A 23,788-nucleotide genomic window follows, 5' to 3' on the forward strand; every position below is an offset into this window, starting at 1 on the left:
TACAGCATAGAATTGAACTTTCTCATCAAGGTATCAAGATGGAGAAGATGGAGAATGTGAATAAACACAGCCATAGTAGAACTGATGACAAATTGATTAAAAGAAAGCAAATAGTTTCTTAACTTAAGAATGAATAAATAAGCTGTATTATATAATTACAATGACATAATATTTTAAATAGAGAAACATGGAAAGACAAACCAAAACAAAACAAAGCAAAACTGAGGGTCAAAAGGAGTTGAGAATATGAAATAAATTTGAAGGACAGAATTTTTGACTTCAAGACAGAAGAAAATGTAGAATGACAAAGATTTGGTCAGACCAAGGAAACACCAAGTTCATGAAGTCTCCACCACTGAAGATTACTGAATAACTGAATTTGAGAATTTTAAGAAGCTGCAGTGACCATCTCATCCATCATACATAATATACACAAAGAGTTATGTAGTCTTTGCTTAATTGAAGAATTCAAAAAAAAAAAAAGGTATATAATACCAAACATACCCAACAAAAGCAGCTCATTCCAGTTTAGGAAAGAACTTATTGTAAAGAACTTTTTGCTGTTTTCTCCCTGAAGAAGTTAAAGTGGGCTCTTTTCAGTTCTAAAATACTTCTCTCATCCTCCACACTCCCATTCTGTACCCAGATTCTTCCACAAGATAATCTTTCAAAGCATTGGAGATAGCTTTTATGTCCCCCATTGGATGAGTATACCTAAAAAAAAAATGTTTAAACAGTCTGTCCCAAAATAAAAACTTTTGTACAATAGTCTTTTAAGTTTACTCAATTTCTTCATGCCTTGCTTAAGCATAGACAGTCAATAAAACAACACATCCCAATTTGTAGCATTTCTAATTTCTGACTTGTAAGTACCTAAACTAAAAAATTAATTCTCAGAAGCTCTTGCAAGCTAGATTCTACATTCCAATACCCAAATCAGCTTACATCTTGGATAAACATGTCAAATTCCTCCATTTTTCTGCTACATTAACTCAACACACTTAGTTCCTCTGTATATTTTTCAGAACATAAATATTTCTTCTAATTTGAGACTCCAACTACCTAATATTGCAAATAAGATTTGAGGAAAATAGAATTGCCCTAAAAAATTCTGCTATTCCAGAAAGCTAAGCTTCTATCAGTGTAATACCTTATTTAGTTATTAATTTTTGAAGACCTCATCACTTTGTATTGAGTTGACAGTTTACTCAGCATCCAGACTTATTTTGGGGGATCAACTGCATTTTATCTATGGTTCCCTAATCTTTGTTTCTATGATTTGTACCCATGTACAAGACTTATCACATTAGTCTTTGGTGTTTTATTTTCTTAATACATTCCAATGCTGTAGCTGGTAAAGACGATTTTATTTAGTATCCAATCTGTTCAAAGTGACTCAGGTGCACTATTCCCAAATGCTAGCAATTAGAACATTTTGAGGTCATTTTATAGCAATGATTGGAACAATTTATCAATAAACCTAGACATAGTCAATGAACATTTATTTAACTTTTAGTATTTAAAATGAAAAAGAAACTGCATTCAGAAGACTGGGCATTAAAATATATATGACTGAATTTTGAGACATAATTTGATTAAACATTTATGACTCTTCTCCCTCCTTAAAATATTTGTTCCATCTTCATTTATAAGGTTCCATTATTTGATATATATCCAGACCACATAAATGAATTGTTTGGGTTTTTTTTTTGTTTCTAATGTTAAGTATGATTTACAAAGCCAAAAGATTAGCTCACAAGACTATTAAATGGAAATAAAGTAATGGATAATGCATTTCCTTCAATGAGAGTAAGTAATTCTCATAAAGTGTAAATAGTAAAAGTATTATTTTTTCTTATCAAAGTATCACAATGATTCTTGTGTCCAAAGCAAGATCATCAAGATGAATAGGATGTACACTTGTCAAATGCAGTTGAGAAAATCCTGAAGCAACTGAGACCAATTGATGAAAAGGAAAGGCCCTAGAGACTTATCTTCTATTCATCCTCACGATCACAAACACTGCCTGACAGCATATCTACTTTTTCTGATGTACAGTACAAGAAATTCCATGTCTGACATTGGACTTTTTATAGGTGAATACAATTGTTACTTGTTATGAAATGGTCTCTAGAGGAGTTCACAAAGCTTTTGCATCCTTTCCAAAAAAGAAACAAGTTGTCAAATAACTAGTTACACACATCCATAGATATCCACAGAGTCAGTCATGTTTTATTTGCTTACTGCATATTTTTTATAAAAGTAATATAAACTAAATTTTTTTCTTGTTAAGTTACAATAGATTTACTTGAATTATTACACTTGGAAATATAACCCTGCAAATCTGAAAGAGGATAAGAAAATATATAGAAAGACAAATGATATCAGAATCAAAGCCTGTCTCTGGAGTTTACTTCTTGTATAATACTGGAAAAGTCATTCTAACTTCTTAAACCTCAATTTCTTCACTTCTAAAATTACAGAAATGAGTTAGATGACTTTTTTTAGTTTTTTTAATTTAATTTTATTTTTTTTGCAAAGCAATGGGGTTAAGTGGCTTGCCCAAGACCAAACAGTTAGGTAATTAAGTGTCTGAGGCCAGATTTAAACTCAGGTAAACCTGACTCCAGGGCTGGTGCTCTATCCACTGTGCCATCTAGCCGCCTTGAGTTAGATGACTTTAGAAATATTTTTCAGATTTAGAAATTTGAACCAATTATCTAATACTAATCAGCAACTTCTATTTAAGAAAAAGTTACCATACTCAGGTTTTTGTGGTTATATATGTATATTCTATATATTTTCATAAATATATATATAGGTTTATATATAAATATATAATATATTCATTTGACTGGAAACTCACTGAAGGCATTCCTTTTCAATGCTATACCACTTCATCTGGGGTCTTTTAGTATTAATCATGCAATGAACAGAAATGAGTAGAAAAGTTGATTTTTCAAATACAAAATATGAAAGAAATATTAAAAAATATAAAAAAGAGAAATCATAATGAATTAGAGAATAAAATTCATCCCTCTATAGGAAGATAATGTTTATAAGCCCAAAGACCTATATCATTATTAGAGCAGTTAGGTGTATACATAGATAGAAGGCATGAGTGTAAGTTGATTATGATGGACTGATTTAAAAAAAAATAAAATTTTGAGGTGAGGAATTCACATGCACTGGGGAAAGTAGGGTGAGAAAGGATGGTAGAAATTATTTCTTGTGTGAGAGGTGTGTGAAAGGAAAATGTGTAAAAAGAAGAGGTTTTGAAGTGAAGGTGAAGATGGGAGTGGTGTCTGGGAAAGACCTAAAAAAGTATTCTCATGTTAATTGCCTAAGAGGGAATGAAAAACATACTCAGCTCTATTTGGAATGTATATGATCCTCCAGAGAAATAGGATGAGAAAGGGATAAGGGAAGTGGTAGTTGATTGAATGGAGGCAGATTAAGGAAACTGGTCAAAAGCAAAAAAAAAGTCTTTTGAGGAGGAACAGGAAAAAAGAAAGAAAATGAAGGATAGACAGGAAAAATTGGATGGTGGGAAGTACACAGTTATTGATCATAACAATGAAGATGGATGAGATGAAGTCACCCATAAAATGGAAGTAAATTGCAGGATGGATTAAAAAAAATAGAAGTGAGCATTATGTTGTTTCTAAGAAACACATTTGAAACAGTGATATATGGAGTGAAAATAAGAAATTGGAAAAGAATCTGTTACTCTTAAACTGAAAAGAATCTGTTATTCTTAAACTGAAGTTTTAAAAACATCAGAGGTAGTAATCCTAATGTTGGGCAAAACAAAAGCAAAAATAGATATTAAAAAATAAACATGGTAACTACATTTCGCTAAAATGTACCTAAGAAATGAAGCAATATAAATATTAATTATATAAGCACCAAAAGATATAGTACCCAATTTCATAAAGAAAAAAATTAGATAATTGCCAGAAGAAATAGACTGCGAAATTATACCAGTGAAGAAAACTGACCTTTATCCTCCCAGAACTAAATAAATCTAAATATAAAATAAATAAGAAAGGAATTTAAAAACAGTTAAATTCTTGAAAAGCTAACTATGAGGACCTCTGAAGAAAAAGGAATGGGAATTTAAAAGTCTCTACCGTTAATTCAGTTATATATGGCTACTTCACAAAAAGAAAGGCCTCAAAAACAAATGCAAAAAAAGCATGAAAGTTAAATTCATTCTTTTCATATCACAATGTAATAAAAATTATAATCAATAAAGGGCTGTGAAAGCATAGATTCAAAGTTAATTGAAAATAAAATGACCTAATTCTAATGAATGAGTAGATCAAAGAATACATCATAAACTAATCAATAATTTCCTTAAAGAAAAAGACAGCAATGAGAGTGATGCAGGGGAAAGATAAAGAAAACTTTGAATGTGACAGAAAGAATTTGGGTGGGGATATAAATTGACTCTTGAGATGTAAATTGACTTGAAGTAGAAAATTATGATTGTAATAGAAACTATTGTAATCATGGGTGAATTCCTAATGTACTATTCTTGATGTACCATTGATTCCTTGTTTAATCTAAAATTTGTATCCTGATCTCCTTCAGCTTTATCCTCTACCTAATTCAGGGTCTAGTAAGAGAAAAGGAGTTCACCTTTTACCCTCTGGATAAGAGGCAAGATAATTTAAGACATAAAAACCTGAGCTGGACTCCAGTTCAGGACCAGCAGTCTTCTCTGAGCATGGCCCTGACAATATTGTTTGTCTGCTTGCTCTCTCTGTCTCTCTCTCTGTCTCTCTCTGTCTCTCTGTCTCTCTGTCTCTCTGTCTCTCTGTCTCTCTCTCTGTCTCTCTCTCTCTCTCTCCCTCCCTAGTCTTTCTTATGTCTTGTAACTTTTTAAATAAATTTTTGTTTTATTTCCTCCCATGCTTTCCTGAGTCTGAATAATGATTCCTCATGGGCAGAACCAAACCCAAGTAGCCATCAGCTACAAGATAAAATACCAAAATTTATAAGATTCAGTTAAAATAGAATGTAGAGGAAACTTTATAACTCTAAATACATAGATTAATAAAAGAGAGAAAAAGCAGAGCAACAAATTTGGTTTGCAATTAAAAAAACTAAAATTAAAAAATAAAACTTCCTACTGAAGCATCAAATTGTAAATCTTGAATATCAAAAGAGTAATTAATGAAATTGAAATAAAAATTGAACTAATAAATAGTTACAAACTAGTGTTAATGTAAAAACAATAAACTGTAAATTACTGATTAATTTGAATTTAATTAAAAACAAATTGTCAGTCTCAAAAAAAAAATGAAAGGAATGAATTCACATCAATGTAGATGAAATTAAAGCAATTATTAGGATCTATTTTGCCCAAATTCATGCCAACATCCCTGATGACCTAAGTGAAATGGCCGAATATTTACAAAAAATATTAATTATCCAGAAAAATATAAATTGTCCTTAAAAAGAAAAAAATCTTAGAAAAATAAATTGAACAATTCATTAAAGAATTCCTAAGAATAAATCCATTGAATCAAATGGATTCCAATCAGAGAAAGAAATGTGAAAAAGGTGGCCTAACAGTTCCAGATCTCAGATTATATTGCAAAGTGGTTATCATCTAAATAATTTACTACTGACTAAAAAATCAAATGTTTATCCTAGGAGTGAATTAGATACATAATTAAAAGAAGGAAACTATCATAGTAATCTGTGTTTGATAAATTCAGAGATCCAAATTATTTGCTCTTGCAGCATGAACTCACTTTTTGAAAAAAAAATATACTGGGATAATTTGAAAGCAGCTTGGTAAAAATTAGTTATAGAACAATTCCTGGGGAAACAGGAAAGCAGTTTGGTGAAAACTAGATACACACCAATATCTCAAACCATAAGACAAGCTCAAATTGACATAAAAGTTGATATCATAAGTAAATTAGGGAAGCATGGAAAATTGTATTTTGCTAGAATTGTGGATAAGGGAATAATTTATAATGAAACAAATCAGAGAGAGCATTAAAGTATGTAAAATAGATAATTTTTATTACATCAATTTAAAATATGTTTGTACAAATAAAACCAATGTAACTAAGAGTAGTACAAAAGTAGGGAATTAGAAAAACATTTTTCAGCTATTTCTCTGATGAAGGCCTTATTTCTCAAATATACAGCCAACTGACCACATGTATTAAATGTAAGAATCATTCCTCTGTTGATAAATGGCTAAATGCTATTAACAGTTTTCAGAAAAAGAAATCAAAGCTATCAATAATCACATAAGATATTCTGAATCATTATTGATTAAGAGAAATATAAATCATAACATCTCTAAAATACCACCTCACATCTGTCATATTGACCATTATGAAAGAAAATGACAAATATTGAAAGAGAAGTGGGAAAATTGCAATAATAATATACTGTCTTTGGAGTTGAGTATTTAGAAATCACACCCAAAGGGCTAAAAAGCTATGTATAAAGGGGTAGCTAGGTGGCTCAGTGGATAGAGCACTGGCCCTGGAGTCAGGAGTACCTGGGTTCAAATCTGGTCTCAGACACTTAATAATTACCTAGCTGTGTGACCTTGGGCAAGACCTTAACCCCGGCTGCCTTGCAAAAACCTAAAAAAAAAAACTATGTATACACTTTGACCCAGCAAAATGTATACAGTAGTGTATCCCAAAGGGAGCAAAGGAAAAGGACTCACATGCATAAAACTATTTATATGAACTCTTTTTGTTGGTGGTAAAAATTGGCAATTGAGGAGATGCCTAACAATTATGGACTAGATAAGCAAAATTTTTTTTATAAAAGATTGTGATAGAATATTATTGTTCTATACAAAATTCTGAGCAAGGTGGTTTCAGAAATACCAGTAATTCTTATATGAATCGAAACAAAGCCAAATTAGTAGAAACAGGCAGGACTGTATTGTACTTTGAAACACCAATGATGGAAGAATATTATTCATCCTTCACTTTTCAGCCAGCATGATGTTTTAACATATGCATGAATTGTATTTAAATGAGAGAGAATTGGAGGTGGGCAACTGAACAAATGTTAGAAGTGTGTAGAGAAACAGAATTTGGAACTCATTTTTAAAAGTAAAGTGTGAAAATAAATAATTTACCAAAAAAGTTAGTTAAAAAAATTTTAGGATAATACAAATTGATCAAATCTTATTTGCAAAACCTAGCATTTGTCACAGTGACTGGCATTTAGTAGATGTTTAATTAATATTTATTGTTTGACTAATAAAATATCATTCACTTACATGCTTTACTTTAATTCTCACTACTACTGCAAAATTACCTGTTTCATGCCATTGTCATTATCTTTTCCATGAACTATTCTACAACCTTTTTCCACTCATCATCCCCAATTAATAATCAACATTTTAAGCAAAGTAATTTTCTCATATATCTCTTTTATTGAATAAAATGGAACTTTCATTGCCCTTACTCAAAAATCTTCAGATACCCAGTATTCTATGAGTTAACATTTTCCGGCCAAAATACTCTACTCCAGCTTCACTTATTTATTATTATTCACTTATTCCTATTTTCTTGTCCATGTCATTTCTTCTCATATGAAATAAAATCCCTTCTTCATATTTTTTTTACTATATGTAAAAATGTCCTCAACTATGAAGAGACCAGGAATTAAGTAAAGTAAAATATAAAGTTAAAAAGAAAACTCTTTTCTTAGGAGTTGCAAATTTGTCATCTAAAAATAATCTCCTGAAAGTCAATGAAAGAAATCAACTGAATCTTGGGGACCAACAAGCTGACCCTAAGTTTAAACAAGCTAATTATAGCAAACAAATATTAAACCAAGATGGTGTTTATTCATTGAGTATCTTTTCTTCCAATGAAATTATTAGTCCATTCCCACCCTATGTCCTTCATACAAAGAAATGAATTGTAGCTAGGTTTCTTTTTAATATCACCCATCCACTATGATCCAAATTTCTGGATTCCTAATTCTGATTTCTTTTTTGAATTGTCCATATTTGAACAAATCAACAATTAATTGTTGCACAATCCAGAAATAGTTCATAAACCCACTCAGTGTAAGTTTCTTTATGCAAATTGTTTGCATATTAACCAACAAAATCACCCAATTTCAATGTCTATGATTATGTCAAAAATTCTTTGACATAGCTACATCCATCTTCAGGATCCAGTTATAAACACAAGTACCATTTGAGTCAGGATGCTTTGGTTCATTTAGATACACTATAAATTTGGAGAAATAATGCCTTGATTTTCATAGAACACTTTCTGTAATCAACTCACAAGTCCAGCATGTGAACCTGCTGTTTCCCTAAAGGAATATAAGCTGTTTGAAGGAAGGTTTTGGTATTGATTTTTATCCTCAGTGACTAATACAGTAGCTGGCACAAAGTAAGTTTAACAAAAATTTATTGTTTGATTTAATAATGGAGAATATTATGTGATCTGGAAGACACTGTTATATGATTCTTTGAAAGATTCTGTAAAAACATTGTCTGAATTAATACATAATGAAAGAATTCACTATAGAGCCTGAGAAGTGGAGTAGAAATTTCAATTCAATGGCAAGTTATGTTTGAAATAAAACTGTTGAAGAAAATTAACTATCTATTATCTTATATGGTAATCAGAAAAAATAGGAATAAACTTTGCTATATCACAACTGGGAAACTGTAGAGAAATTATAGTAATCTCAAATTACTTTCTCCAGCAAAATAACCCAAATTAGATACATTTACACCTACACATGTATACATTTCCATATACTATGTATCTATACATGCATAGTAACTTGTTATACTCACATATTTTTTGTGTTTCTGTGTGTGTGTGTATATTGTTCATTCCTAATAAACTCCATCACATCAAGGATCACTGGTTATGCCTATATGCTTGAAGGGAAAGATTAATTTTGCTTTCTAGACATCTTTAGCATAACTGGTTAGACACTCCTTTTATGGAATATCTTATATTCAATTTCTCTTCTAACTTGGCCTAACTTTAGTTGCCTTTATTCTATCCTAGGTTGAACAAATTACAACCTAATATGAAAAGTTATTTATTATTTGGCTTTAAGAAATTTATTACCATATGATGTCCTAAAAGTTCTACTCCAGGTTACTGCTCTGGGAAGGAATATTGAAACCTATCACCCTGACTCATAGTAAAGATCACATTAGCTATAAAGTACTTGCCATAAGGCAAATGCTATATGCATGGTAATTGTTAGTATAGTTTAATTCTTTTCAATTAATATAAAGTACAAGTCAAAGAGACAATGTAATTGTCAATCCAAGGTTGGCCTATGAAAAAAATAATTTCAAGAAATTAAATTATTAGGAAATCCATTATACTTATCATATTGATCAATATAAAAATCATAATTTTCCTATCAATATTGCTGATCATGTGCGGTTATATCTTAAAGTGTTGCAATTTAAGAAATTATAAACTCTGTGCCTATATTGAGAGGAAATACATCTAAAGTTATTTGATTATTACTTATAAAAATTATGAGATTGTTAACTGAGTTATTTAGAATTATTTTTTTATCAAATATTTACATAGGTATTATTAAAAGCAAATATTTCATCAGTCCTTTCTGGGTTGTAGAATTTCTATGGAAATCCTTGAAAAAATGAGGTAGAATTTTCAAGCATGTTTCAGCTAAGGATATATTTTTATAATAAGGTAATTTGGAGATTTACAGCAATAAGCCAGTGCAATGACTGTAGGGACTTAAGTGAATTATTTATGTAGTATTATTTCTAGTGATGTATTTAAAGACAAAAATATATTGAGTAAATTTTAAAAGTCTGGAAAACTGCCATTGCAATAAAGTATGTTCTCTTTGGCTTAGAGAAAAACTCAGACTTCACTATGCTAATTTTTTTTTGCTTTAAGAAGGTGATACTTGGAATCTTTGTGGTAATTAAGAATTAATTTTGCTTATAAAATTGAGGATATTTACTTATATGATATTTAAAGTTAAAGCTGAATAAGATAGAGATCTATCGGGAAGGGGAGCTGGGCTCTGGGGTGGAGAAATGCTGAAACCAAGAGGCGAGTTACCTTGGCGGGCTGGACCTTAGGAACCCGGGCCCCTGGAAGGAGAGCGAGGCGCAGAATATTGAGCAGAATGCCGTCCACGGGGATACTCCTCATTTCTCCAGCCCTGATCGGCTGCTGTACCAGGGATCTGATCAGGCCCGTGTCTGCATTTGTCCTAAATAGGTCAGAGATCTATTTTTGAACAGCGCACTTCTAGCAGTCCTCTGCTCCAGCTGGCCTGGCTGGAGCTCCAGCCCAGTGCTATTTCCCGGGACATTGACACAGTTGCCAAGTTCATTGGCGCTAGGTCCGCCACAATCGGGTTGGCAGGTATCGGGACGGTGTTCGGCAGTTTAATCACCCGCTATGCCAGAAACCCATTCCTCAAGCAGCAGCTCTTCTCCTGCGCCATCCTGGACTTTGCCCTGAAGCTGTGGGGCTCTTCTGTTTGATGGTAGCCTTCTTCAGCCTCTTTGCCATGTGAGGCTCTGTGGAAGGTCACCTGCCTCCATTCTGCTGCTGTCCTGAGCCCCATGAATAGGGTGTCAAGTTTTAACATTAAACACTGTCCCTTTAAAAAAAAAATAAAGATAGATATCTTTCTAGAAATTAAGAAGAGAAAACTTTTAGAAAAAAATAAGTTTAGGGAAAAGCTTTTTGGAAAGAATTTTCTGTAATTTGTAGAGGATCTAAGTTTTCATCTGTAGGCTAATTTTTTGCATTAGTAATTTGTTATTGCTAACAATTGTACCCTACCAACTGTGGTTATGAGACTTTGAAACGCTGAATTTTTTTTAAAGTGCCATCCTTTTGGTTTTTTGTGCCCTGGGATTGTCCTTACATGGGTGCCTACAGAGAAAATAGTCAACAGTCAAGCAGGTATTTTGATATGAATCTACTCCTATTCCAGGGTCTGAGATAAAAATCAAATTCTTGAAGTATCGCATTCATTTAGAATGATATTAGTATGATTAGACAGAGGTAATACATCCACCAAGTTATGAAGTTATGTTATCTTAGGAGATAAAATTTTAGGATAAAAATTGTGTCACTCCAATTGGAAATCTGATTTTCCCTCCCTTGTTTGATTGTTTAATCTAGAATTAAAACATGTGGCAATGTATACAAAAAATGTTAAAAAGGGACTTAAGGATGATCTCTTTTTAAAAGGATTTAGAGAACAGTAGTCTATAGTATTTATTATAATTTAGATAATAACAGAACACATTTTACTATGGTTATATATGAATCATTATATGCCATTTGGAATTTCTGCATTTATACATCCCATGTCTACATTCTTAAGCCTTTTAAAGAAAACTCATGTGTTCAACGTTTAAGATAAGTTGTGATTTTTCTGGAAATCTCTTTCTGTTACCAGTATGATATTATAGTCATCATATAGGATTATTTGATCCCTGTGAGTTCAGCTCAATAGAAGCTTTAATTATGGTGACTTGCTATTTGAAGACTTATGACATTGTTAACTAACATAATTCTGTGGTATGGACAACAAGGGATGGACTAACAATCTGTGATGCTAGCAACCCTCTAGGGTCTTACATGGAGAGGGGCTCTCATGGAAAAGTCTGGGAGAAGAAAAATAAGCATGAACTGAGGTAGGATTCTTTTGACTCAATTTACCTAACATGGTATTTTTAATATCCCTCCTGGCTGACTTTAAAATGGATCAATACAATTGACCATTTATACAACCTTTGCCTGGAATTAATATCAAAATAAAGGAACACATTCTTGCGAGTCTTCTTAGGTACTTTATGACAATTTTCTATAATCATGTCAAATGATCAGTATAAACACAATATTAAATCTTTATCTTATAGGCTAATACTGAAGCACATCTGAGTAATTATAGTAAGATACAGGTATAAGATTTGAGTCATTGGACTACAAATTTTATGTTCAGCTAGCTAATCAAGGGGTTACTTTTGACATCTCTTATTAATCACATATTGCCAGATTAGGTAAGATCCTTTAATTTCTCTCAAAGCTGCAGGGGTAAAGATTTGTGAAACTATGATATGACTATGTTTTTAGTGATTATCATAACGGTCCCAGTTCTGTTTTAAGGAAAAGAATATCAGCAAAATATATTACGTCAGAAGAATTGCTTATGGTTTATTTTGAAAAGGTTTTAAAAAAGAGATCCATTTCTGCTAGGAGTTATTCATTTAAACATGATGATGATGATGATGATATTTGTCCTTGTTCTCAAAGAAGACCATGGCATCAAGGAAGGTGATGCCATGAAAAGCATATGAATTAGGTTTGAGTGAGGGAAAAAGGCTGTGCTAAATCATCAGCCTCACTTACTCCTCCAGAGTCTTTTGGATCCAATGACCAAATATGGAACAGAAAGATTGGAGATGTCCGTGGATGCCAGACAATCAGGGTTAAGTTACTTACCCATGTCACACAGTAAGTGAGTTTCAAGTGTCTCAAGTTAGATTAGAACTTGCATCCACCTGACTCAAAGGGCAGTGCTCTAAACACTGCACCACCTAACTGCCCACATTAAAACAAAAACAAAGCAAAACATAGTTCGATGTTGAAAATGTTTTATTAAAAAGAATTTACTTAATATACACAGTTTTGAAATTTATTATTCCAAGTATTTATATACCTACCATCCCTAAACCTTTTGATATAGCTGAAGTTAATCTGCCATTTTTAAATGAATTCACTTTTATATTAGAACCCCTGTTCTTATATATGTATTCTGTCAGCAATTTGTTAGTAGAATCTCATCCTCTAAATGGAGGAATGAGAAATGCCAAGTATAAAAACTGAATTTTAATTTTCTGTCTGTAGTTGAATTTTCTTTTGCACATCAGCATGTCAATTGGCAAACTTAAATTTGTAATTTCCCAGTCTAAAAGGTTCCATATGCCATTTTCTAATAATATAAATGTAAAGTTTGACCTGGTTATTAATAAAGTAAAATTTAGGTTAAGATATTCTTTTTCTAAAAGAGAAATAAGATTGCTTCAAGTGACTTTCGTTGGAATAGACCTGTTCTAGGCTGCTCTTGAAACATGATTGCTTTGGATAGTTCCAGAAAAATAGATCTAAATTTTGCTGCACTGCTCCCTACCCCCCACCCCTGTTTTTTGCCTCCTATTTGTAAGATCCATTTATCAAAGGGGGAATGCTCTTTTTGATTTGTCAAAATGCCATTCATCATTCCCTTTTCCTCTCACTCTATTTCCCATTACCAGTCTTACACTGCCTGTCCATATCTTTTGACACCCTCAGGTTTGGTAGTATTTAGCTTCAGGCTAAGCCATTTTCCTCCTTTATGCTCCTCACATCCCCTCATCTTCCTTCAGTAGTCTGCAAGTGCAATGGAGTCACTATGAACAAAATGGGAGAACTGTGGACCATTAATAAGAAATTCCATAGTATCATAGTATCAAGGGTCACTGGTGTGCTTATATCCTGATGGGATTAGATTTCTTTTACTTTGTGGAGGTCTTTAGTACTACTGACAAAGCATTCCTCTTAATGGAAATTTTTTTACCCAGCTTAACTACTTCCTTATGCCATCCTTAGTTGTTTTCATGCCATTCTAGGTGGAGGGCACTCCCCTCTTTGATGGACAGACCAGGAGCAACTTTTCAGATCCTGCCACCAGATAATCGAAATATACAAGAATTTAGTTTTATTTTTGAATTTTTTTAAGGCAATGGAGTTAAGTGACTTGCCTAAGGTCACACAACTAGTCAATTATTAAGTGTCTGAGGTCAGATTTTAACTCAGCTCCTCCTGACTCCTGAGTCAGTGCTCTATCTACTTGGGCCACCTAGCTGCCCCAAGAACCCAGTTTTAAGATACCATGTTATGGGTCTATTTCTTTAACTAGTCCTGCACTCTCCTTCCCTCTTCTCCCCAGCTGCATGCCTGTATAATCATCAAGTTTAGAGAAATATCAATAAACATGAATGTTAATGGAATTCTGTTTTGTTCTTTCTTAAGGTCAAATTCTGGAGGCTAACACATATTTATTTTAATTATTATTTTAAGGCCAAACTCACAGTACTCAACAATAAATAGGCATACAATGTGTGTCATAAATACACATTATACACACACACATACATATAGTGAATACTGATTTTTGCCCATTAAAATATATTTTTTAAACTTTATTATTGCAACACAAGTGTCTGAAAATTCACCTTTCCCATGAAGCCTCCTTTTAAAAAAGATCAAATAAGAGAACACAGGGGTGGATGAGGTTGATTGTTCTTTTAGATACCTTTAATCAAGTTGATTTAGCAATTGAAAAGTATGCTTAGGGAGAATTCTGTTAATTGTCAAACAGAACAATAGTTTACCTTTTTAATCCTATATTCTTAATCCTTAATCTTAATCCAGACCTCCCACTAGGCATTTGATTTGAAAGTCTTTTAGACCTCTCCTTTTACTGGAATGTTCCCTCTACCTCTTCCCTCCTTGCCACCACCCATTCTGTAATGTGGTGCTATATTCTCCTTTGATTATATACAAGCAAGAGATGACATTTCTGGTCACATCTTCTGATGGACAAGGCTATTTAAGGACAACAATAGGTCTCTATTTTGGGGGGTCTGGCACTCTAGCAAGATCCACACAAACACACTGGTAAAAGGACTTAGAGAAATATCAATAAATGTGATTGTTAATCTAAGTCTGTTTTGTGCTTTCTTAAGGTCAAAACCTATGGTAAGGTTCATCCCTGTTTGAGTAGGACAAACCATGGCAATATTAACAAATATTATTTTCAGCAGGGTCATAACTCCATGAGAACACCTGCTAAATTTGAAGAATATACAAATACTAAACTTACACACATACATACACACACAAGCATTCATATAATATCTATAAAACTTGCTTCAGGAAAAAAAGAAAGTATAGAATATATAAATGCACACATGTACATGCATGTATATAGTGACATGTGTGCATATGCACACATGTGTATAATGTGTGTTTGTTTGTAGGCACATACACACTTGTATATATACATATAAAGTTATTGGTGCTCAGAAATTAAATTTCCTCCAGGAGAGTTATATTGTATCTTTATTATGAATTGTCATGTTCTCTGATAATATCTCAAGTTAAACATACTATTTACAAACAATATGAAACTCATTGCTTCTGATAATATGTTTAAATTAATATAATACAAAATTATGCTCCCAATTTGAAAGACAATGAACTTATCATGTATCATGAAAGAGTCATAATCATCAGCCCAGTGTTTCAGTGATTTATCAAAATAAATAAAAGGATCAGATGAAGATTTCTAGCAAGTAAGATGGTATAGCAGAAAAAAAAATCTAGATACAGAATTAGATGAACTGATTTTAAATCCTAACTCTTCTTCTTATCTTTGTGATGCTGGGAATTTCAGTTATACTATTTAGACTTTCCTTTCTTCTCTGCTTTATAAAATGAAGGGGTTGGATTCTATGGTCTTTAAAAATCAACTCCTACTCTAAATTTTTTGTTCTAAATCTATTTTGTAAGCTAAATATGGAGGATGGTGGGGGGAAGAACCTTATAGAATAGGAATAAAAAGTATTGAAATCTACCAAAAGAGGAAATGTTTCCTCATTGATATTGATACAGGGAAGATGATGTGACCTATCTGGGGGAATTCTGTTATTTAAAATGACTCTATTCAAAGATAAGAATGATTTTGTATTGTTCAACTTTCTTCTAGCTACCGCCTTCTTCCAGTTTCCAGTTTCAGTTACCTGACATTGCCCATTGACACTGGCATAAAAGGAAATGACATACTGAACCTTGGGACAGGAACGTCTAGTATGTAGCTTGCCTGTTGGAGAATAGATGAACCAGGTGCTAGACCAGTCTCCAAATGCCACCTTTTGTCCAGTCCACTATTGAAATACATTTAATAGAAGGGTCAACCATCATCAGAATCTCTCTCTCTCTCTCTCTCTCTCTCTCTTCTGGACTGCATCTTAACCTTGCAAGGATGTATACATCTCTCTTTCTCTCTTTCTTAGGTCATGTCCTCCAGACTTAGGCCTTCTGGAACACCATGGGCCCCTGTACCATGTGACCAGACTAAACCAGCCCCCCCCATTTGTGTGTCTTCTCTCTCTCTCTCTCTCTCTCTCTCTCTCTCTCTCTCTCTCTCTTTCTCTTTCATTAAAACCTCACCTACCCTGTCCTCAAAATGCTTGCTGTTTTTCTAAAAGTTTTTAAACTGTATATTTTGTATCCTTCAATAATAAATCCTGAGCAGTTTTAAATCCCAGGGTTTATGTGAATTCATTCACTATTCAAAGAAACGCTTAAATGTCATCTCTAATTCTTTCATTGATGACCCGCAAATCTCATCCACTACAATATGATCAACCATGGGGCCATTAAATCAAAAATTCCTTTATAAAAAAAACTTTTTTCTGTAAGAGTTGTTTATGATAAGTGAATTTTATCCATAGATTTATGGAGACCTAAGCTTTAGCATGAAAATGACAATCTGATTCAAATTTGTAATTTGCAATTGCTTTCCAAGTAAAATTGTATCTAATTTTACCAACTCTGCATTTCCACCAACTATCCCTTCCCCCTACACTGCTTTCAATTTATTTAATACTCTTCTTTACCCCTTGGCTTCTAGAAAGCCTCATTTAAAAATTTTATCCTTTTTACAAAAAAGTCTTTTCTCCCAATCCTTCAAAATTCTTCATAATATATAGTTCCTTACATAAATTACCTTCATTCTATCCTTGATACATCTTGATTTTTGGCAGTTAATTTTGTGCAATGACTCTTCCAATAAACTGTGAACTATTGGTAGGTAAGGACAGTTTTTGATTTAATTTTTAGCCACAATGCTCATCAAAGTATATTTAACTTAACTCTCATCAACAAATTCTTGCTGTATTATTGTTAATTAGTAAATATAGTGGGCTTTCATTTTAACTTTTATCTCTCCATATGTGATTATGGTAGATTAAAATATCTATAGACACCAATAATAATCACAATTTTTAAAATGTGATTTAGGTAGAGAAGGCAGGCACAGCTGGGAAGGGAGGGCATAGATCCATTTTCTGAGGCTACCCAGTCTGGGTTGTAATTCAGAAAGTGACTAAACTATGGATCTCTGGTAACATGGTTTCCACAATCATCATCCACACTGGAGAAAAGATGCCTCTGCTGCAATTGGGTACCTAGAAGAGGAAGCCAAAGTAAGTGACTCTGAACATTGGCTATAGCCATATTAACTATGTTTCCATTTTTGGAAATAAAGCGGAGCTTGATGAGACCTTGAAGAAGAGTGTTTGGCCCATCAAGGCTGTTCCCCTGGTAGGAGCATTTGTGACTTCCAAGTTATGAAACACTAAGCACCAGCCAGAGGATGTGGGACCTGTCTGCAAGAAAACACAGTCTAACCTCCAGGCACAGTATCTGGACCTCTACCTGACATGTTGTCTATATGGTTTTGAGATGGGGACAACTCCTTTCCAAAGAGTGCTGATTGATCACTGCTCTATGCCATCCTCAACTAAAAGTGAACTTGGAAGGTGATGGAGATGCTCAGAGATGGACTGGTATGGGTCCTGGGACTCTCTAACTTCAAGGATTGCTAGATCATTGAAATTCTCAGCATGTCCTCAAGGAGACCTACTGTATCTCAGGTGTAGAATCAACTTTAATGATGAGAATTGCTCACTTGCACAAGTAGGGGCTGGAGATGACAGCCTGCAGCCTCCAGACTTCTTTAACCAAGCCTAGTGAGCTCCAACAGAGTTGGTGGTGCTTGAGGAACCTGTGGTCCTCGAGTTGGCCAAAAATTCTGGGAAGTCACCAGTCCAGATACTGCAGAAGGTGTTCTATATTCCCAAAGCAACACTTCTATCTATATCATTGTGAATATTCAGGTCTTTTACTTCACCATGACCCAGGAGGACATGAACATGTGGGGGAGTTGAACAAGAATTAACTGTATCTCTTGTCCATGATAACTAACAGTGGATGGGAAGCAGTTCCTAAGAGATGCAGGATATCCTCTATATCCCTTCAAAGAGCCCATTTAATTTCTGTTTTTTTTTCCACATAACCAATTTAACCACAGTAGGAGGCAGTTTCAACATATACAATATAGTCTCCTCCCTCAAAAAAAGTGTAAGATAAAAGAATTCATTTTATATATAAATTTATTTTATTTTTTTTTGCAAACTACATGCAAATGGTCATCAAACATTTCTTTTTTGGTAAAATTTTGAGTTTCACATTTTACTCCTTCCCTTCTTCCCTCCCCTTGACAGCCAATAACTTGAAATGTTATGCATGTACAATTATGCTAAACATATTTACATATAACTCATATTGTGATAGAAGAATTAGAAGAAAAGGGGAAAAACCACAAGGGGAAAAACAAGCATAAAACATATATATATTTATAAATATATATATATATACATATATATATATGTATATATATATATATTTCCACATGTGGGTCTTCTCCCCTTTTTTGTGATCTCTGAGATATAGATTTAGTAGAAGGATATGCACAGTTTTATTACCCTTTGGCAACAGATTCAAACTGTTCTCCAGACTGGTTGAATCAATTCACACTTACACCACCAATGCATTATGTTCCAGTTTTCTCACATCTCCTTTAACATTGATTATTTTATTTTTTTCCATTTAGTAAAGATGAAAAGCATTTTTTGTAAAACTATACCTTTAATTTCTTTATCTGATAACAGCCTGTTTATATCCTTTGATTATTTATAAATTGGGGAATGACTTATAGCCTTATGAATTTGACTCAGTTCACTATATATTTTGTAAATGAGTTTTTATCAGAAATGGTAAACTGTAAAAATTGTTTCCCAACTTTCTGTATTACTTTCAATCTTGGTTACATTCATTTTATTTGTCAAAACCTTTTAATTTCATGAACTCAAAATAATCAACTTTTCATTTCATAATATTCTCTATCTTTTGTTTAATCAAATTCCTTCCCTCTCCACAGAGCTGACAGACTGTTCTCCCACTTGATTTGTGATTTCACCATTTATGTCATTTATGTCTAAATCCTAGATCCATTTTTACCTTTTCTTGATATAGAGTGTGAATTGTTGGTCTATGCCTAGTTTCTGTCATACTATTTTCCACTTTTCTCAGCAGTTTTTGTCTAACACTGAGTTCTTAACCCAGAAGCTGGAGTCTTTGGGTTTATCAAGCAGTAGATTACTATAGTCATTTACTCTGGTCTTTTTTATTCTTAATCTATTCTACTGCTCTACCACTCTATTTCTTAGCAAGTACCAAAGAGGTATGATACTTTATGATATAATTTTAGATCTAGTATATTAGATTTAATATAACTAGGCCAACAACCTCTTTAATTCCCTTGATATTCTTGATCTTTTGTTCCTCCAGATTAATTTTGTACAATTTTTTCCAGCTCTACAAAATAATTTTTTGGTTGTTTGAAGCCATTATCTGAAGGTTGCAATCTTTTTGAAACATTTCTGTATTGTGGGGCTATTCTCCATTACTTTTTGGTCACACCCTTTGGGATTATGAAAAGGTATAGCACAAAGTCTCTATAATGCTATTCATGTGCAATGAGGGCTGTATTGGTATTTCTTGGAGACTGCCCTTGTGGCATGCACTTTGGAGAATACTTGGAACCAGAAACCACTCCTCAAGCACCACCTTTGTCCCACTCACCACAGAAATACAATTAAATAAAATTCCATAGGGGTAGATTTTTCCCTTCTCTCTTCTCTCCCAACTGGAATGCCAATCTCTTTTTTTCTTTGAGCTGGATCCATGTGATCTAACTACACTGCTGGAAAAATATGACCCCAACTCCTTGTAGTTAAATCTATGTTCATCTAAACTCTTCCTCTCCCTTTCCCTGCACTTCTTTCTTCTCTTGGACTCCCCTTCATATGTTTCTCTTTTCAGTAAGCTCCTTTTCTTTCCTTTTGCTTTTTTAACTTGACTACTCATTTTCCAGCATGTAACTATCAATATGGCCCCATTTCCATGTGACTGGATCAATGCTGATCTAAGTTTCTTTTCCTGTCTTATGACCTTTTAAGCACTTTAACCTTTTTTTGAACTTGACTTCATTTTTTTAACTCAAATTCTTTTTGTTTGTTTGTTTGTTTTTTTGTTTGTTTTGCAAGGAAATGAGGCTAAGTGGCTTGCCCAAGGCCACACAGCTAGGTAATTATGAAGTGTCTGAGGCTGGTTTTGAACTCAAGTCGTCCTGACTCCAGAACCAGTGCTCTATCTACTGCACCACCTAGGTGCCTCCTTGAACTCAACTTCTACCAGTAACCTTGTTCTTTAAGATATTCACTATCTTGTTGCTTCTCCAAAGAACTTTAACTGTGTACCTCTCTAAAATAACTTTGAATTAAAATTTAAGCTTTTCTTCCATCCCTGAGTCAGACTGGTGAGTTTTTCACCCTCAAACAAACTGATCAATAAACCCCTTTTCCTGAATCTAATTTCCTCCCATCTTCAATTTGATTAGTTTGTTACTGAACAAACAATTTAGGTTCGTTAGAATTGTCATTTTTATTACATTAACTCAGTAACATTACATTAATTTTAAGAATTTCTAATTTGGTCTTTAGTTGGGAATTTAAATTTTTTTCTAGCTTTCTTTTTAGTTTTGTTCCTAAGTCATTAGTCTTTTCTTTTTCTATTTTATTCATGTGAGCATTTAGAGATAAAAAAAATATCCCTTAGTACTTTGACTGTATTCCATAAGTTTTAATATTTTTTCTCATTATTGTCATCTTGGATGAAATTATTATTTCTATGATTTTTTTACTTGATCCATTCATTTTCTAAAATTAGATTAGATACTTTTCTGCCAATTTTTAGCTTATCTTTCCATAACCCTTTATAACATGCAATTTTTCAATGAATCATTACCTGAAAAGGATGAATTTAATAAATCTGCTTTTATATAATCAAAATGTCCTATTTTTATGGTGTAGTTCTCATGAACTCTTCCTAAATCCATGGCAAGAAACTGATTTTAAGCTGAAAAGACAAGATAACTGAACTTGAAGGTACCCAGAAATAAAAGTCACTTGAGGTTTTCAGCCATCTTGATTTTTTATTTTTCAAATATGCACTTTCTAAGACTGAAACTTCACCATTTGATTTCCTTTTATTTCTTTGTTATTATTTTAATACCATTGGGAAAATAACTTGGCCTTCAATGAGATATGTGAAAGAAGGCATGAATGCTTGTCCTGACCTCAAGTATTTTATCTATAATTCCTACTTCACTTGCTATTTTCTAAACAGGCAGCTGTTCCAGTTAATTTGTTAATTGATGTTTTGTTTTACTCAAATCATAGGCAAACAGAAAACAATCCTTCATGTACATAAGCTATTGAGCCTATATATTAAAGAATGTGTTTCTATGGCCCTAATTGTAGCATGGTTAGCTTTCTATCAATCCAGAGTGGGTAGTGAGTCTTTCACACTCCCTGACCTGCTAGCAGGAATCAAGATTATGTTGTTTCCTCAAGAAAGTAAATTTATGGAAGAATGAAAACCAAGCATTATTTCTCAATGCAAAGATTTGTTCTTATTGTTGTTGTTTATATTGTTTTACTTTTACTTTAATATTGTTTTATCCTATCATTGATAAAGGAATTTTCTCACCTAAACCCATGACTGTAATGCCCATCAATTCAGGAATGGTTAAACAAGTGGCGGTACATGAATATTATGGAATAATATTGTTCTATAAGAAACCATGGACTCTAGAGAAGTATAGAATGAATTATAGGATCTGATCTAGTCAGGTTAACATTTGAAATACATATTTGTGAAAAAACATGTTTACAGATTGGTAATTTTCAATATGAGGAATTAGGATTAAGGGAAAGAGATATTTAAGACATTTTTTTTATAAAGGATTCAACAGATTCATCAGATTTTTATTTTTATGTTTGATTTTGTTTTGTTTGCTTTTTTTTCCTCACCTGGATGGGGATAGCCAGTGTAATAGCATTATCTCTGTTCTCTGAACTGCTAAGAGTAACTGCATCCATCACATTTGCTGTTAATGTGTACATTATTCTCTTGGTTCTTCTCCCTTTGCTCAGCATCAGATCCTGTAATTCAATCCATGCTTCTCTAGAGTGTGATCATTTATGATTTCTTACATAGCAATAATATTCCATAGTATTCATGTATCATAACTTGTTTAGCCACTCCTCAAATTATGGGCATCCCTTAAATTTCTAATTGTTTGCAACTACAAAAAGAGCTGCTATGTAGGACTTTTCTAATTTTTTTATGCTTTCTTCTGGATATAGACCTAGAATTGGAATTGCTGGATCAAAGGGAAAGAACAGTTTTATTGCTCTTTGGGTATAATTCAATATTGACCTCCAGAATGTTTCACTCTGGTCACAACTCCACCAATAATACATTAAGGTCCCAATCTTTCTACAAGCTCTTCAAAACTGATTCCTTTCCCCATTTCTCATCTTAGCCAATCTGATAAGTGTGAGGTTATATCTCAGATGTGTTTTACTTTGCATTTCTCTAATCAATAATGATTTGAAACATTTTTTCATATAATTGTATATAGCTTTAATTTCTTCATTTGAAAACTGTCTATTAATATCCTTTGACCATTTGTCATTTGGGGAAGGATTTGTAACCTTAAGACTTTGATACCATTCTCTATATATTTTGTGACCTTTATCAGAACTTCTAGTTGTGTCCACCTTTCTGCATTCCTTCTGATTTAGGCAGCATTGATTTTATTATTGCAAAGCCATTTTAATTTAATATAGTCAAAATCATTGATTTTTCAGATTATAATGTACTCTATTTCCTGGTTGGTCATCTATATTTCCCCTTTCCATAGATCTGACTGATAAGAGTATTCCTTGGTTTATTAATTTCTCTATGATATGCCCATTTTGACCTTATTTTGATATAGGGCGTGAAATGTGGATATATAGCTAGTTTTTGCCATACTATTTTCCATTTTTTTCCCAACAAATTTTGTCAAATAATGAGTTCTTATCCCAGAAAATAATGTCTTAGGTTTGACAGACACTACATTACAGTAGTCATTTACCAGTTTCTTTTCAAACTATCCTAATCCACTGATCCATTACTCTGTTTCTTAACCAGTACTAGTCAGTTTTTATGACTGCCACTTTATAGTGTAGTTTTAGTTTTGGTAGAGGTAAGCAACTACCTTTACATTTTTTTATCATTTCTGTTGCTAATATTGACCTTTTGTTGCTCCAGATGAATTTCGTTACTACTTTTTCTACCTTGATAAAATAGTTATTTGGTAATTTGATTGGTATGACACTGAATAAGTAACTTTGGGTAGAATTGTCATTTTCCTTATATTAGCTCAACCTAACCATTGAAGTATAATATCAACATGTGTATAATCCCTGTAGAGGAGTCCTTGACACCTTTCTGGACCCTGAGAAACTCCCCAGAAGTATAACTTTGGCTAGACACCTTTGGGTCTGAAAATAATCTAACAGGACCAAAATACTTGACTTTGGGAGTCACAGATATACCATAAATTTGGCTATGTTTCACAAAGCACCCTTGTTAGCCTAATTATCTTGCTATAACTGTAAAATTCCTCTTTCCTCCCAGGTCTTCCTTCCCTTCCCCAGGAACCATAAGAGAGCAAATTT

At 33.0% G+C, this 23,788-nt stretch overlaps 1 pseudogene; it reads left to right on the forward strand.

Annotated features, from left to right (window-relative positions):
* The first annotated feature begins 10,152 nt into the window (after positions 1 to 10,152).
* On the forward strand, positions 10,153 to 10,548 carry LOC141511075 (ATP synthase F(0) complex subunit C1, mitochondrial-like; annotated as a pseudogene).
* The last annotated feature ends 13,240 nt before the right edge of the window (positions 10,549 to 23,788 follow it).

The sequence above is a fragment of the Macrotis lagotis genome, chromosome 2 (genome assembly GCF_037893015.1).
Source record: "Macrotis lagotis isolate mMagLag1 chromosome 2, bilby.v1.9.chrom.fasta, whole genome shotgun sequence".
In the NCBI taxonomy this organism is placed as follows: Eukaryota; Metazoa; Chordata; class Mammalia; order Peramelemorphia; family Peramelidae; genus Macrotis; species Macrotis lagotis.